General features: G+C 39.4%; 1 protein-coding gene across 2 annotated transcripts in view; it reads left to right on the top strand.

Annotated features, from left to right (window-relative positions):
- The window catches only part of LRRC4C (leucine rich repeat containing 4C), a 1,431,417-nt gene that overhangs the window by 844,936 nt on the left and 570,112 nt on the right, over positions 1-16,369 (top strand). For both annotated transcript variants that reach the window (XM_061381179.1, XM_061381176.1), the window contains exon 4: positions 12,104-12,240. The gene's annotated coding sequence lies outside the window, so the exon portion shown is untranslated. The remainder of the gene's footprint in view (positions 1-12,103; positions 12,241-16,369) is intronic.

The following is a 16,369-nucleotide window of genomic DNA, read 5'->3' as shown; positions in this document are numbered from 1 at the left end:
AGGTCTGAAGCCACATCAGCCCACCTTAGAACTCCAAAATGTTGCCCTCCCTTTTATGTGAAGTGGTTTAGTTACTAAGTCGTGTCCTACTCTTGTGATCCTATGAGACTGTAGCCCACCAGGCTCCTCCGTCCATGGGATTTCCCAGGCAAGATACTGAAGTGGGTTGCCATTTCCTTCTCCAGGGCATATTCCTGGATCGAACCCAGGTCTCCTGAATTGCAGGTGGATCCTTTACCAGCTGAGCTACTAGGGAAGCCCTGTGAGCTCATACATGTAAAGAAGTGTGGATATTTTCCTGGTCTACTGTTAACTACCAGATAAATTCATTATTTTGAGGCATATATATATATATATATATATATATATATATATTTTTTTTTTCCCCCAGAAATACTACTGTCAACTAAGAAGTATAGTCACAACCTGAAACATTTAGTGGAAATGTTTAAACTGGAGACCAAGATTCTCAGTAGTTCGGAGATAACTGCTCCAAGGAGGTTAGGGGAAGTCAGGTCTTATACAAATTACAACAAAGGGAACAGTCTGTCTGAACATCAAATATCAGGTATAAAGTTAAGGAATTTAGCATACTATGCATGGGAAGACGCAAGCCTCTGGGCTCACTGAATTCATTCCTTTCATACACTGTCTCAGGCCAACCCGTTTCCTTGTTCACCTAAGGAGTGGCCAATGGCTGCTGCTTGCATTCTCCCAGCTCTTCAGCAATCACCATGGGAGATGGCTTCATCCTCTAGATTGCAGTTTTGGGAGCCCTTATTCACAACTGAAGGCCAGAACTTACTGATGGCAGTGACATTTCTTGTGTATTGATATAGCAGATATTTTCATTTCCGTCTAGTGGCTCAGAATCTGCCAGTGATGCGGGACACCTGGGTTCAGTTCCTGGGTCAGGAAGATCCCCTGGAGAAAGGGAACAGCTACCCACTCCAGTATTCTTGGAGAATTCCATGGATGGAGGAGCTTGGCAGACTACAGTCCATGGAGTCGAAAAGAGTCAGACATGACTGAGCAACTAACTAGCTTTGATTCAGACATGGAAAGATGACAGTGATTGAGAGCATCTAAGCAAATATTAATTTGCACCCTATTCCCATTATAAAAATCTGACTTTAACATTGAACATGTTTTAATCATGCAACTTCCCCTTAATCCAACTGTATTAATATTATAGATATAATTTGGTTACAAGGCTAAATGGTATGGCAACCCACTCAGATATTCTTGCCTGGAGAATTTCCTGGACAGAGGAGGCTGGTAGGTTACAGTCCATGGAGTCACAAAAAGTCAGATACAACTGAGTGACTAACACATATTTCCTTTAGATGGAACATTATTCTCTTTGAAGCATCTTCGTTTAGAACATATTCACTTTAAATGCTTAGAGATATTTATAAGAGGGAATTCCAACTTGGAGCTATCATTAGACTAACCATTTTTAAAGTGAAAACATCTATGGTGTAAGTGGAAAAGAACATGGAAACTGATGGAAAGTCTGTATTTTAACCCTTGTTAAAGAAGTAACTGTGTGCTCTTGCCTGTACCTTGTAACTTTACTAAACATTAGCTTCTTAATGTTTGAAATTATGCATTCTTTGTAGAGACTTTTAAATTGTCTTGAGAATTAAATGGGACCACACACAAAAATACCTTTTTTTAAAAAACACTGTTTCTCTGACACTCAGAGGCAGCTAAATAGAGCTTGTTAAATGAAAACAAAAGCCGAAACATTTAAAATGCATAATGGTGGAAGATTATGATTAATTAAAAAGTTAAGTTACTTTAGAATGTTTTTTCATCAATTCATTTTAAATAAAAGCTGCAATTCAACATCGGTCAATTCACCAAGGTGTCTAGGGGAGATCCTGTTTTCCTGGCTGAAGTTCAACAAATTTGGTGGCCTCATGATATATGGATTGTACTTTATCAAAGGGATCAACAGCTCATCCAAGTACCTTTGACTCTAGAGGGAAATAACACTTTTAGGTGGAAACCTGCAATAGACTTGGACATCTGCATAATGATGGAAATTAGCATAGGTTTACATAGAACACAGTTTTATTAGAATTGTGATGCCTTGGAAAGGAACTGAAGGTTGTAAATTTCCTAAGGGAACGTCTCTGGAGGGTGTGAAAACCTGAAACAAAATCAGACCAACTAACAGGTGTGCTGTGAATGGCTGAAAATAAAGAAAATTCATCATCCTAGGACAAGTGTATTGCATTTTTCGTAACTAACAGTGACCCATGATAGCTTGTGTGATACGGTCCTCTCACTTTTTAAGGAATGCTAATAACTGGTAGGCTTTCTCTCTTCTGCTTATTGAGAAGTGATATAGTATAAACCTATTCATTAGATAACTATGACCTCATCAAAATACATTTCCCAGTGGAGAAGAAGAAAATCAAGAAAGGGAGAGGAGAAAAGTGGGGAAAGAGGAAAGGGAGAGGAGAGGAAGACAAGAAGGGTAGGGATGAGGTGGGAAAAAGAGGGAAAAGAAAAAAAGAAAACTATGAATTTAGCTTGATTTTATTGTTTAGCAGCCATGAAAATGTGATCCCCAAAGTTTCTAGAATGTGGTATTATAAGCAGATACAAGGTAGTTTAATGTACAGTAGATTCTGAAGGTTCTGAGATCTGCCCAAATTTCCAGCCACACTCTGCAGATGGGGATGATAAGAAATCAATGCTGTCCTCCTGTTGGTACTGACAGGAACAATTTCCTATATAAGTAGGAAATTGTACCTGGATTTGTGAGCAAAAGACAACTTCAGAGCAAAGTTGTCCATGACAGTGGATGTCTGCAGAGATCTTCAAAATTCCTGGGCAGCTGTAGAATGTAAACACGTGATTCCCAAAACTTTCACCACCAAAGGTTCCTCCAGCATTTTTGAACCCCATAATTTGAATTTTTTTCTACTGAACAGAGTTCATGGATGTAATGGCACTTAGTGTGTTTTTCATGCTATTATTAAGCAATCCACTGTATATTTCTATTGTCATTCCAGATTGAGAATAGAAAACATGGTTTCATCTGAGTTGATTTAAACCAAGCCACAAAGACACTTGATCTTTTAGATAGCTCTTATTTATGGTAGATGATATTTATCACTGTCTCTTTTGAAATATTGAAATTAGTGCTTGGCAACTGGTCCATTCTAAAGGAGATCAGTCCTGGGTGTTCATTGGAAGGACTGATGCTAAAGCTGAAATTCCAATACTTTGGCCACCTCATGCGAAGAGTTGACTCATTGGAAAAGACTCTGATGCTGGGAGGGATTGGGGGCAGGAGGAGAAGGGGACAGAGGATAAGATGGCTGGATGGCATCACCGACTTAATGGACATGAGTTTCTGTAAACTCCGGGAGTTGGTGATGGACAGGGAGGCCTGGCATGCTGCGATTCATGGGGTTGCAAAGAGTAGGACACAACTGAGCGACTGAACTGAACTGATTCTTACATAGGAGATTAACTAATATATAAAATAATAATTTTAAAGATCAATAAGTATATAAAATGATAAGATTGAAGTATCAATAGAAAGGGAAGTGAACTGAGACAGAAAACCTCAGAATAATTGGATAAATTATGAGGCAGTAAGGTGGAAAAGAGACGCTGAGACTCCCTGGTAGTCTTATTGTTGTTCAGTTGAGTCCCACTCTTTGTGGCCCCATGGACTGAAGCACACCAGGCTTCCTTGTCTTCACCATCTCCCAGAGCACGTTCAAACTCATATCCATTGAGTTGGTGATGCCATCCAATCATCTCATTCTCTGTCATCCCCTTCTCCTCCTGCCTTTAATCTTTTCCTGCATCGGGATCTTTTCTAATGAGTCAGCTCTTCACATCAGCAGGCCAAAGTATTGGAGCTTCAGCTTCTGCATTAGTCCTTCCAATGAATATTCAGGGTTGATTTCCTTTAAGGTTAACTGGTTGGGTCTCCTTCCAGTCCAAGGGACTCTCAAGAGCCTTCCCCAATACCACAGTTCAAAAGCATCAATTCATCAGTGCTCTGCCTTCTTTGTGGTTCAACCCTCACATCCAAACTCTCATGTCTATACATGACTTCTGGATAACTATAGCTTTGACTAAATGGACCTTTGTTGGCAAAGTAACGTCTCTGCTTTTTAATATGCTGTCTAGTTTGATCATAGCTTTTCTTCCAAGGAGCAAGCGTCTTTTAATTTCATGGCTGCAGTCACCATCTGTAGTGATTTTGGAGCCCAAGAAAACAGTCTGTCACTGTTTCCAATGCTTCCCCATCTATTTGGCATGAAGTGATGGGACCAGATGCCATGATTTTCATTTTTTGTGTGTTGAGCTTTAAGCAAGCCTTTTCACTCTCCTTTCACCTTCATCAAGAGCTCTTTAGTTCCTATTTGCTTTCTGCCATAAGGATGGTGTCATCTGCATACCTAAGATTATTGATATTTCTCCCAGAAATCTGATTCCAGCTTGTGCTTCATCCAGTCCGTCATTTCTCATGATGTACTCTGCATAGAAGTTAAATAAACAGGGTGACAACATACAGCCTTGCCTTCCCCAATTTGGAACCAGTCTGTTGTTCCATGTCCAGTTCTGTTGCTTCTTAACTTGCGTACAGGTGTCTCAGGAGGCAGGTAAGGTGGTCTGATATTCCCATATCTTGAAGAATTCTCCACAGTTTGCTGCAGAAAGGCTTTATCATACTCAATGAAGCAGAAGTAGATGTTTTTCTGGAATTCTCTTGCTTTTTCTATGATCCAACCGATGTTGGCAGTTCTATCTCTGGTTCCTCTGCCTTTTCTAAATCCAGCCTGATTTCTGGGAGTTCTTGTTTCAGGTACTGTTGAAGCCTAGCTTGGAGAATTTTGTGTATTTCTTTGCTACCATGTGAAATGAGTGCTATTGTGCAGTACTTTGAACATTCTGTAGCCTTGCTCTTCTTTGGGATTGGAATGAGAAAAGGTTTTCTGTTCTATAGCCAGTGCTGAGTTTTCCACATTTTCTGGCATATTGAGTGCAGCACTTTCACCACATCATCTTTTAGGATTTGAAATAGCTCAGTTGGAATTCTATCACCTCCACTAATTTTTGTTTATAGTGATGCTTCCTAAGGCCCACTTGATTTCACCTTCCAGAATATCTGGCTCTATTTAGTTATCACACCATCATGATTATCTGGGTCATGAAGATCTTTTTTGTATAATTCTTCTTTGTATTCTAGCCACCTCTTCTTAATATCTTCTGCTTCTCTAAGGTCCCTAGCATCTCTGTCCTTTATTGTGCCCATCTTTGCATCAAATGTTCCCCTGTTATCTCTAATTTTCTTGAAGAGATCTTTAGTCTTTCCCATTCTATTGTTTTCCTCTATTTCTTTGCATTGTTCCGCAGGTGTTAAATTTCACCTTTCCTTTCTCCCTGATTTTAATGGCTACGTGGCTCATTCTCCTAGTTACTAGAGCCAGATAGTGCAGAAGCAATGGGTGGATATTGAGCCAGACCCAGCCCCTTGCTGCGTGAGAGATTTGATAGAAGCCCTCTGTTTCCCTGAGCTTGGCTTTTCCAGCTATAAAATAAGGCCATTGTACTGTGATCTTGCTATTTCTTTCTATTCTAACATGCTGTGATTTTTTTTTTAACATCATTTTCTCTGAGCCTCATTTTTCTTATCTGTAAAAATGGGAAGAATGCGTACATCACAAGATGACTTTGAGGATTAAAAGTTAGCTATTTAGTATCTTTCCCTGTACAAATCCACCTGATCCCTCAATTCAGTTATTAAGAGTTCATAGAATGAGTTCAGTTAGTTAATGGTGTAACACTGTTTGAGTCTATTCAAGTTCAGTATTTCATTTATCAAGTAGTGAGTTTTGGATAGTGAGGTTTTATCAAATGTTTCTGGTTCCTGGATATCTATGGAAGCACCTTGCACATAAGCTACTCTCAATACAGATTTATTCTGGCCTCTCTGACCATGAAGATAGAAACAGCCTTGTTCAGCTTTGCACACCCAGTATGCAGCAGTGTGCCTAACAGTCAGGAATGGCCAGGGAAAATTTGTGGCTCTCAGGTAAGTCATGGAATCTGGCTGGGGCTCATCTTGGCTGTAAAATGTGCTTAACAATATCTATCCCCCACAGAATTGTTATAAAAAAATGATAAAAGATCATTTAATACAAGGTAAATTCATGACTATCATATAGATATGAAATTTTCGAGTGTAAAAGATTTTATATAACTCATTAATCAGTGAGAGAACCAGGAAAGTTACAACCAGTTAAGAGAAAAATCCAAACTAAAGATACATTTATGGATTAAGAATATTGAAATTAATGTGCTAAGGAGGCAAAACTGTCTTCTTGCACAGTGAAGAGGGAAGTCAGTTGAACATCTACTAGACATGATAACATTTGACTACAGAGAAGAATTATTCTGTATTGCTAACAGCTATTTATATTTTGCAGAGTTGTGAATTCTGTTGAATTCTTCCACAAAATCACATGAGCAGAAAAATGTGCTGTAGAAAATGTATATAGATTTCCACTGAAGCATTAACATTTCCACATGTAAATCAATTAGATAATCATGTAAATTATGTAATTGGTGCCTAGCACATAGCAAATTTTCAATAAATGGTTACTTTTAAAATATGCAACAGTGAAATAGTCTCTTTTATAAATACTCAATAAATTGAATAAGAACTGCAACAAAAATTTAATCTCTTAATATTCTTAGGTTTGAAAAAAAAATATTCTTAGGTTTGGTATTTGTCCCCTCATGTAATTCATGGCCCTTTTCCTCTTTTTTAATACTAGTTCTACTATGTTTCTTTAACATATGCTAAGAAGAATCTGAAAATTGCTTAATAAATTTAGACATTTCTTTCTAGCATTAAATACAGTATTATCCTAATGGGAATTCTTACAATAATCCAGAATGACAGTAGAAAATCCAAGTTTGAGTCAAACTTAGCAATGGCTGTTTATTCATATATTTGTGGAAGGAAGACTCTCGTGCTGTCACTTCTGTCCAAGCCACAGTTCAAAGTGTTGAACAGGGGAGTCAGTTTTATGGGGTAAAAGGAGAAAATACTGAGACTCTATCTAACTGGCAAGCATTCTATTAAGATAGGATTTTTGGAAATTTGGGAGACGTTCTAATTAGTATATTTGACAGTTCTTGGTTAACTGAAGAGCAAAGACAAGAAGTTTGGGGTTCACAAAAGTAAGGATTGCTCAATATTGGGAGCAGAGGATTTTCTGTGACTATTTCCTAGAACAGGAAGGTGTTCATAGGGCTCTTTGTTGCTGTCATAATACTCCTTTTAGATTGGGAAAATGGGATCACTATGGCTGATGGTTTCTTACTATAAACCAGTTAATATAAGAGAGAGTTTAAGAAGTTATATGGTTTTGATGTGCATGAAATGATTATGTTGAATTTAGTTACAAGAGCCCCATGAATCCAAAATGGACATTTGAACTTTCAGGCCAGAACAATTGTGATGAGAGAAATAAAAATCATATGGTTAGGGAAAATAACCATTATTATGATATACAATGACATGGAATTTAGTATCAATTTTTCCTTGGAAGTCACCATAGTTCAATATCCAAGCCACTATTTTTCTTTGTCTTAAGATGTATGTGTTCTGATTGCTCAGTCGTGTCCTGCTTTTTGCGATCCCATGGAACATAGAGCATGGAATTCTCTAGGCCAGAATACTGGAGTGAGTAGCCTTTCCCTTCTCCAGGGGAACTTCCCAACCCAGGGACCTAACCCAAGTCTCCCACACTTCAGCCAGATTCTTTACCAATTGAGCTATCAGGAAAGCCATGTCTTAAGATAAATTCAGTGTAAAAAATATTTCAATATTATTAAAACAATATTCTATGTTCCTCTCCCAGACTGGAATAAGAAAAGATTAATGGATTCAGCTTTCGTGCATGCATGCATGCTCAGTCACTAAGTTGTGTCCTACTCATTCAGCTTCAGTTCAGTTCAGTTGCTCAGTTGTGTCCAACTCTTTGTGACCCCACGAATCACAGCACGCCAGGGCTCCCTGTCCATCACCAACTCCCAGAGTTCACTCAAACTCATGTCCATCGTGTCGGTGATGCCATCCAGCCATCTCATCCTCTGTCGTCCCCTTGTCCTCCTGCCCCCAATCCCTCCCAGCATCAGAGTCTCTTCCAATGAGTCAACACTTCACATGAGGTGACCAAAGTATTGGAGTTTCAGCTTCAGCATTAGTCCCTCCAATGAAGACCCAAGACGGATCTCCTTTAGGATGGACTGGTTGGATCTCCTTGCAGTCCAAGGGACTCCCAAGAGTTTTCTCCAACACCACAGTTCAAAAGCATCAATTCTTTGGTGCTCAGCTTTCTTCACAGTCCAACTCTCACATCCATACATGACCACTGGAAAAAACATAGCCTTGACTAGATGGACCTTTGTTGGCCAAGTAATATCTCTGCTTTCCAATATGCTATCTAGGTTGGTCATAACTTTCCTTCCAAGGAGTAACAGTCTTTTAATTTCATGGCTGCAGTCACCATCTGCAGTGATTTTGGAGCCCAGAAAAATAAAGTCTGACACTGTTTCCACTGTTTCCCCATCTATTTCCCATGAAGTGATGGGACCGGATGCCATGATCTTTGATTTCTGAATGTTGAGCTTTAAGCCAACTTTTCCACTCTCCTCTTTCACTTTCATCAAGAGGCTTTTTAGTTCCTCTTCACTTTCTGCCATAAGGGTGGTATCATCTGCATATCTGAGGTTATTGATATTTCTCCTGTCAATCTTGATTCCAGCTTGTGTTTCTTCCAGTCCAGTGTTTCTCATGATGTACTCTGCATAGAAGTTAAATAAGCAGGGTGACAATATACAGTCTTGATGTACCCCTTTTCCTATTTGGAACCAGTCTTTGGTCCATGTCCAGTTCTAACTGTTGCTTCCTGACCTGCATATAGGTTTCTCAAGAGGCAGGTCAGGTGCTCTGGTATTCCCATCTCTTTCAGAATTTGCCACAGTTTATTGTGATCCACACAGTCAAAGGCTTTGGCATAGTCAATAAAGCAAAATAGATGTTTTTCTGGAACTCTCTTGCTTTTTCAATGATCCAGTGGATGTTGGCAGTTTGGTCTCTGGTTCTTCTGCCTTTTCCAAAACCAGCTTGAACATCTGGAAGTTCACAGTTCATGTACTGCTGAAGCCTGGCTTGGAGAATTTTGAGCATTATTTTACTAGCATATGAGATGAGTGCAATTGTGTGGTAGTTTGAGCATTCTTTGGCATTGCTTTTCTTTGGGATTGGATTGAAAACTGACCTTTTCCAGTCCTGTGGCCACTGCTGAGTTTTCCACATTTGCTGGCATATTGAGTGCAGCACTTTCACAGCATCATCTTTCAGGATTTGAAATAACTCAACTGGAATTCCATCACCTCCACTAGCTTTGTTTGTAGTGATGCTTTCTAAGGCCCACTTGACTTCACATTCCAGGATGTCCGGCTCTAGGTCAGTGATCATACCATCGTGATTTTCTGGGTTGTGAAGATCTTTTTTGTACAGTTCTTCTGTGTATTCTTGCCATCTCTTCTTAATATCTTCTGCTTCTGTTAGGTCCATGCCATTTCTGTCCTTTATCGAGCCCATCTTTGGTATCTCTTGGTTCCCTTGGTATGTCTAATTTTCTTGAAGAGATCTCTAGTCTTTCCCATTCTGTTGTTTTCCTCTATTTCTTTGCACTGATCACTGAGGAAGGCTTTCTTATCTCTCCTTGCTATTCTTTGGAACTCTGCATTCAGATGCTTATATCTTTCCTTTCCTCCTTTGCTTTTTACTTCTCTTCTTTTCACAGCTAATTGTAAGGCCTCCTCAGACAGCTATTTTGCTTTTTTGCATTTCTTTTCCATGGGGATGGTCTGGATCCCTGTCTCCTGTACAATGTCATGAACCTCCGTACATAGTTCATCAGGCACTCTGTCTATCATATCTAGTCCCTTAAATCTATTTCTCACTTCCACTGTATAATCATAAGGGATTTGATTTAGGTCATACCTGAATGGTCTAATGGTTTTCCCTATTTTCTTCAGTTTAAGTCTGAATTTGGCAATGTGTTCATGACCTGAGCCACAGTCAGCTCCTGGTCTTGTTTGTGCTGACTGTTTAGAGCTTCTCCATCTTTGGCTGCAAAGAATATAATCAGTCTGATTTCGGTGTTGACCATCTGGTGATGTCGATGTGTAGGGTCTTCTCTTGTGTTGTTGGAAGAGGGTGTTTGCTATGACCAGTGCATTCTCTTGGCAGAACTCTATTAGCCTTTGCCCTGCTTCATTCTGTACCCCAAGGCCAAATTTGCCTGTTACTCCAGGTGTTTCTTGACTTCCTACTTTTGCATTCCAGTCACCTATAATGAAAAGGACATCTTTTTTGGGTGTTAGTTCTAGAAGGTCTTGTAAGTCTTCATAGAACTGTTCAACTTCAGCTTCTTCAGCATTACTGGTTAGGGCATAGACTTGGATTACCGTGATATTGAATGGTTTGCCTTGGAAATGAACAGAGATCATTCTGTCATTTTTGAGATTGCATCCAAGTACTGCATTTTGGACTCTTTTGTTTTCCATGATGGCTACTCCATTTCAAAGGGATTCCTGCCCAGAGTAGTAGATATAATGGTCATCTGAGTTAAATTCACCCATTCCAGTCCATTTTAGTTCGCTGATTCCTAGAATGTTGACGTTCACTCTTGCCATCTCCTGTTTGACCACTTCCAATTTGCCTTAATTCGTGGACCTGACATTCCAGGTTCCTATGCAATATTGGTCTTTACAGCATCGGACCTTGCTTCTGTCACCAGTCACATCCACAACTGGGTATTGTTTTTGCTTTGGCTCCACCTCTTGATTCTTTCTGGAGTTATTTCTCCACTGATCTCCAGTAGCATATTGGGCACCTACCGACCTGGTGAGTTCCCCTTTCAGTATCCTATCATTTTGCCTTTTCATACTGTTCTTCAGCTTATCTGGTTTTAAAACCTGACCTCCCTGACATGTAAGTTGTTCACTTATGATCTTAAGAATGAGGCTAATAAAAACTTGCCAAAGAGAGCTGTAGGTAGTAAATGCTTAGAAAGGTGGTTGTACTAACGGAATAAGATTATGTGGTTTTGTCACTAAGTTGTGTTCATCTCTTGTGACCCCACAAACTGCAGCCCACCAGGCTCCTCTATCCATGAGATTCTCCAGGCAAGAATACTGGAATGGGTTCAATTTCCTTCTCCAGGAATAAGATTATATGTGTGTATGTGTGTGTATATATATATATATATATATATATATGTATGTATGTATATTTATATATATATACGTCAGTTCCTTAGTCATATCCGATTCTTTGAGACCCCGTGGACTGTAGCCTGCCAGGCTTCTCTGTCCATGGAATTCTCCAGGCAAGAATACTGGAGTGGGTTGCCATCTCCTTCTGCACGTATGTACACATATATGTGTATGTATCTGTATATATATATATTCAACTAGCAAATCCGTAGGCCCATAGGAGCGTCTCAAAGTTAAATTCCCTTTCACTTTCTCAAGACATGCAGGAACAAGACAGTTTTAATGAAATCTATTATATCAACTGTATAGTCAATAAACTTTTATTAACCTTTCGTCACTCACCTGGTCTTTTGCTAGGTGCTAACTGTAGATACAAAGCCATATTAACATGAAATATTGTTTTTAAAAGAGAAATGTTTTCTTCCTATCCTTTTCTATTAAACAAATAATAAAAATGTTCAAGTATAGCTTCCCCACTGGCCCAGTGGTAAAGATTCTACGTGAAATGCAGGAGATACAGGAAAACAGGTTCTATTCCTGGGTCAGGAAAATGCCCTGGAGAAGGAAATGGCAACCCACTTCAGTATTCTTGCCTGAAAAATCCCATGGAGAGAGGAGCGTGGTGGGCTGCAGCCCATAGAGTCCAGAAAAGAGTAGGACTTGACTGAGCACACATGCCTGGGTGCTATAATCTAATTGATTAACCTGCATTTCCTGAGCATTATATATTCCTAACTATATCCTTTTATTCTTTTTTATGTAGGAGTTACTGGAAAAGCAGAGATAAGCTATGTAGATTAGCAATATGGAAACGTCCTGAAACCCCTTTGAAGTCTCCGTAAATTGACTAGATTCAAGTTTCACAGATACGGAAACTGGTCCATGGACAATTAGCTACAGGTAAGTGAAAGGTGTAATTTAATCTGTTAGAAACTTCCAAAGATTCATTGACTGTGGGGTTGTTAATTACATTTCAGATGATTGTAATGTTCCTTCATCAGCTGACAGCTTCTCTTGCCTCCCAAATGTACACATGTGGATGCCAACATATGGCTAAATGTCTGGCCATTTCATCTTGTTCATTTGGGCTTCAGTCAATTACAAAAGGAAGAAGCAGGGGGAAAAAGTACCCACCTCATAAAACTTTTACTAGTAGTGATTTATGCAGAGGGGTGAGAGTCCAACTGTTCCTGGAACAGATGTTTCTTTGTACTGCCCCAGGAGTTGAAAGAGCAGCAGATTGGTCTGCCCAGGATTCAGAATGGAACAATCAGACAAATGGTGATGTCCCCCTCCTTCTTTGAAACCAGGGCAGTAGTTAGGTCATTAATATGGAACAAAGTGTTTGGGAAAGGTAACTGGTTTTTTATTCTCCCTTTGAAATCCTGGTGAGGTTGGAATACCTGATGTGGTAACAGCATGAAAATATTTTCTCGTGGGCTATTGGGAAAGCTGAACTTGCCTGAATGAACCAGCGAGGAAGAATGAAAGTCCAGGTCACTCATACAAGTGTCAGTTCATGGGCGGAGGGCATGGGCTGTGGCATGGTCTGCAGCTACATGTTGTATCATCAATTGTCAAGGCCACGTGAGCCTAGAAATTGGAGATGTCCAGTTCTGTGAAATTGAAATAATCTGCTTATTCATCTGTGGGGCTCAACTGTATTAAGGAGAAGAAAAAAAAAAGTAAGCTGAAATTCTAGTGGCATTGAGCTCCATCTATGGCAAGGGAGACATTTGTACTTGCCATCTTAATTGGCAAATGCTTGCTTGAATCATTCTTGCGGTTTTAAGAGTAAAGTAGAAATCTTCTTAGAATCTGGCACTGGGGCATGCGGAATTGTCCTACATTTTCTGTTAATGTTTAGTTCTGAGTTGCATGTATAACAGCTACCTGTCCTGGATTCATAACTAAAGATCTTCCTTGAAGACATCTATCCATTTTTGCATCTTGTCCATCACATTGTATAGATTAAGCTAAATGGAAAACATGTTATCTGTCTTCTGGGAAACCACTGTGTTTGGAAAGTCACATAAGAGCACAGATATGGAGGTGTTTTTTAGCATGTGAAGTGTTCTCTAAAGATGAAAGGCAATGGTAAGATCAAGGTAAGGTAGCAGCGCATCAAGAGGAACATGAGGCAGCAAAAAGAGGAAAGACCTGAAAGTCTTGTTTTTTGTTGTTGTTGTTGTTCATTTTTTGGGTATTTTAAGAGCATGTGATGGCCCCCTTTCAAGAATCCGCCTCAGTGCAAGAGACCTGGGTTTGATCCCTGGGTTGGGATGATCCCCTGGAGAAGGGACCAGCTATCTACTCCAGTATTCTGGCCTGGAGAATTCCATGGACTGTATAGTCCATGGGGTCACAAAGAGTCGGACATGACTGAGTAAATTTCACTTTCACTTAGTCCTTCTATCTATATGGAAGGGGGGATGTTATTTCCTTTTACTTCGGCTCTTTTGTTTATCAGGAAGAAAGACTCATAATAGTCACTGTAGTGAAAAGATAATTATTTTGTTTACATGCATGGGCTGGAATTGAAACAGAAATTGAAAACAGGAAAAAAAAAAAAAAGATAGTTCTAGCATTTTCTTATATGTCTGTACCATTTTCATCAGCAGTAGCAAACTTATCCTCTTTGCAACTCTACTTCTCCCTGAATATATATTCCATCCATTCTTCTCTCTCTCTTTCTACCCGACTCTTTCTTTCTCTCTCTCAGCTTCTGATTGTTTTTCTTACCCTTCCTTCATTTGATTCTTTCATACTTTTGCCTTGAACCTAGCTTCTCATGGCCTCTCTGGCATCTTCCCATTTATTCACCTTCTAATCTTACCGCTAATGGCCTGCATCTGGGTTATACCTAGGAAACAGAAACTACACTGGGTATTATAATAGATAAAATGTAATTTAGGAATTATTAACCAGATATTGGAGAATTAAAGACGTGAGCAAGGACACTGATAAGTCATAGAGGTTGCAGGAAGTGGCTACTTTGGCTGCAGAGCAACAGACATGAATTTGGGATGATGAGAATTCAGAAGATTGGAGGAAGGGCTTTACAGAACTGACATTCAGGGATCTTGAGTAGCCTTGCTGCCTGAAAGACTGAGGAACTGTAGAAGCTGGGGTGAGAAGGACTCCATCTTGCTGGGATTAATGTCTCTAAGAAGAATGTGGAGAAGGCAATGGCACCAGCTTGCAAGTGTAGTGCCCCAGGAGGTCAGATTGGGAACCACAGATATCTGGGACTCAGAATTTTGTGGGGAAACCTGTTGAGCGAATATTAACAGCCTAAAGAATTAGAAGGGAATCCACAGGCAAAGATGGAGCCGGATCTCTGAGGAAGGAGTACCAGGCAGCTAGCGCTGTTATATCACCTGGAAGAGGGGCACCGTGAGGTTGTTTTTAGGAGTATGGGAAAAAAGAAAAAAACTGGAATTAACTGTTCTGTAGGGTGTAGGTCATGAGCAATTTTCCCTCCAGCTCTCCAGTCTCCCTCTAACTGTGTCTATTGACAGAAACAGAAAATCAGGTAGCAAAAGAATATTGTGCTTTGCAGAGACCCAGGCTCAGCATTTCAAAGCAAGATGCAGTATATATCTTGGATACTGTGTGGAGTATGGATTTGAACTGAGATAGCAACCTAACAGTGAGCGCACATCCTGTCCCTGTTTGCATGTAAAGGTCTGCGTGTGTATGTGTTTAATTTCAAATGCAAGAATCTGCCTGGCTTGATTCGTCTCATCACTTTGATCACAAATATTGACTTAGTTAACAGATTCACCTAACTAGTCCAGTGCCACTTTGGCTTCAACAAGTGGCATAAGATGATGGATTATAAAAGAATAAATTTCTAAGCATTCCTCTTAGGGCCTGAATCTGTTTTGCTGGAAAAACAACTAAGGGCTTTCATGTGATTGAATGTGCATAGATATAAAATATGTAAATGTGATAATGACCGACTTTTACGATTCTACATTAACACTTGTGTTAGGAAATAACATGGAGAGATCTCAGTGTCCTCTTCCTGCATTCCCCCTAATGATACTATCTTATAAAACTATAGAACAGTATGACTAACAGGATACTGACATTCTACAGTCAAGAGATTTTCTGTCACCACAAGGGTCTCTCCTGTTGCCCTTTTATAGCCCCACCCACTTCATTTCCTTAAGCACAGGGCATTTTTATACTTTTGTCGTTACAAAAATGTTATCTAAATGGAATTGTACAGTATGTAACATTTGGGGATAGGCTTTTTTTCACCCAACATAATTCTCAGAAGATTCACCCAAGTTCTTGACTGCATCAGCAGTTCACTGATTTTTCCAACTGTATTAATTTATGGTAAAGATGCATAAGAGTTTATTTTACCATTCACCTTCTGAAGGATGTCTTGATTATTTCCAGTTTGAGGCTGTTGCAAAATGGCTAGAAGCATTCATGTACAGCTTTTTGTGTGAACATAAGATTTCATTTTATTGTCCCAAAGAGCAGTTGCTAGATTATATGGTGGTTGTATATATATATAGTAGGTTTATCCCCAGTTTTATTTAGAGATAATTGACATATAATGTTGCGTGAGTTTAAGGTATACAGTGTGATGAGTTGATACGTATACACACTGTGAAATGTTCACCACAGTTAAGGTTAGTTAACACATGCTTCATCTCAAATTGCCATTTTGTTATTGTTTTGTGGTGAAAACATTTAAGGACTGTTAATTAAAAAAAAAAAAACAACTCCTAGCAAAATTTAGCTATATAATACTGTCTTTTTTGGAAGGGGAGGGTATAGTAAGTTTAATCTGGATGAAATATAAATAGGATTAATAGAAACAAGCAAATGAAAATCAGTCTTTAACTACAGAGTAATAATAAAAGTATGTGGCACAGTGTAATGCAAAGAGCACTGCTGTTATTATCGCTGTTCAGTCTCTAAGTCACATCTGACTCTTTGCAACCCAATGGACTGCAGCACACCAGGTTTCTCTGTCCTTCACCATCTCCTGGGGTTTGCTCAAACT

Source organism: Bos javanicus, chromosome 15 (assembly GCF_032452875.1).
Source record: "Bos javanicus breed banteng chromosome 15, ARS-OSU_banteng_1.0, whole genome shotgun sequence".
NCBI lineage: Eukaryota > Metazoa > Chordata > Mammalia > Artiodactyla > Bovidae > Bos > Bos javanicus.
The sequence above is the reverse complement of the archived record's forward strand: the minus strand, read 5'-3'. Positions and strand labels throughout refer to the sequence as shown.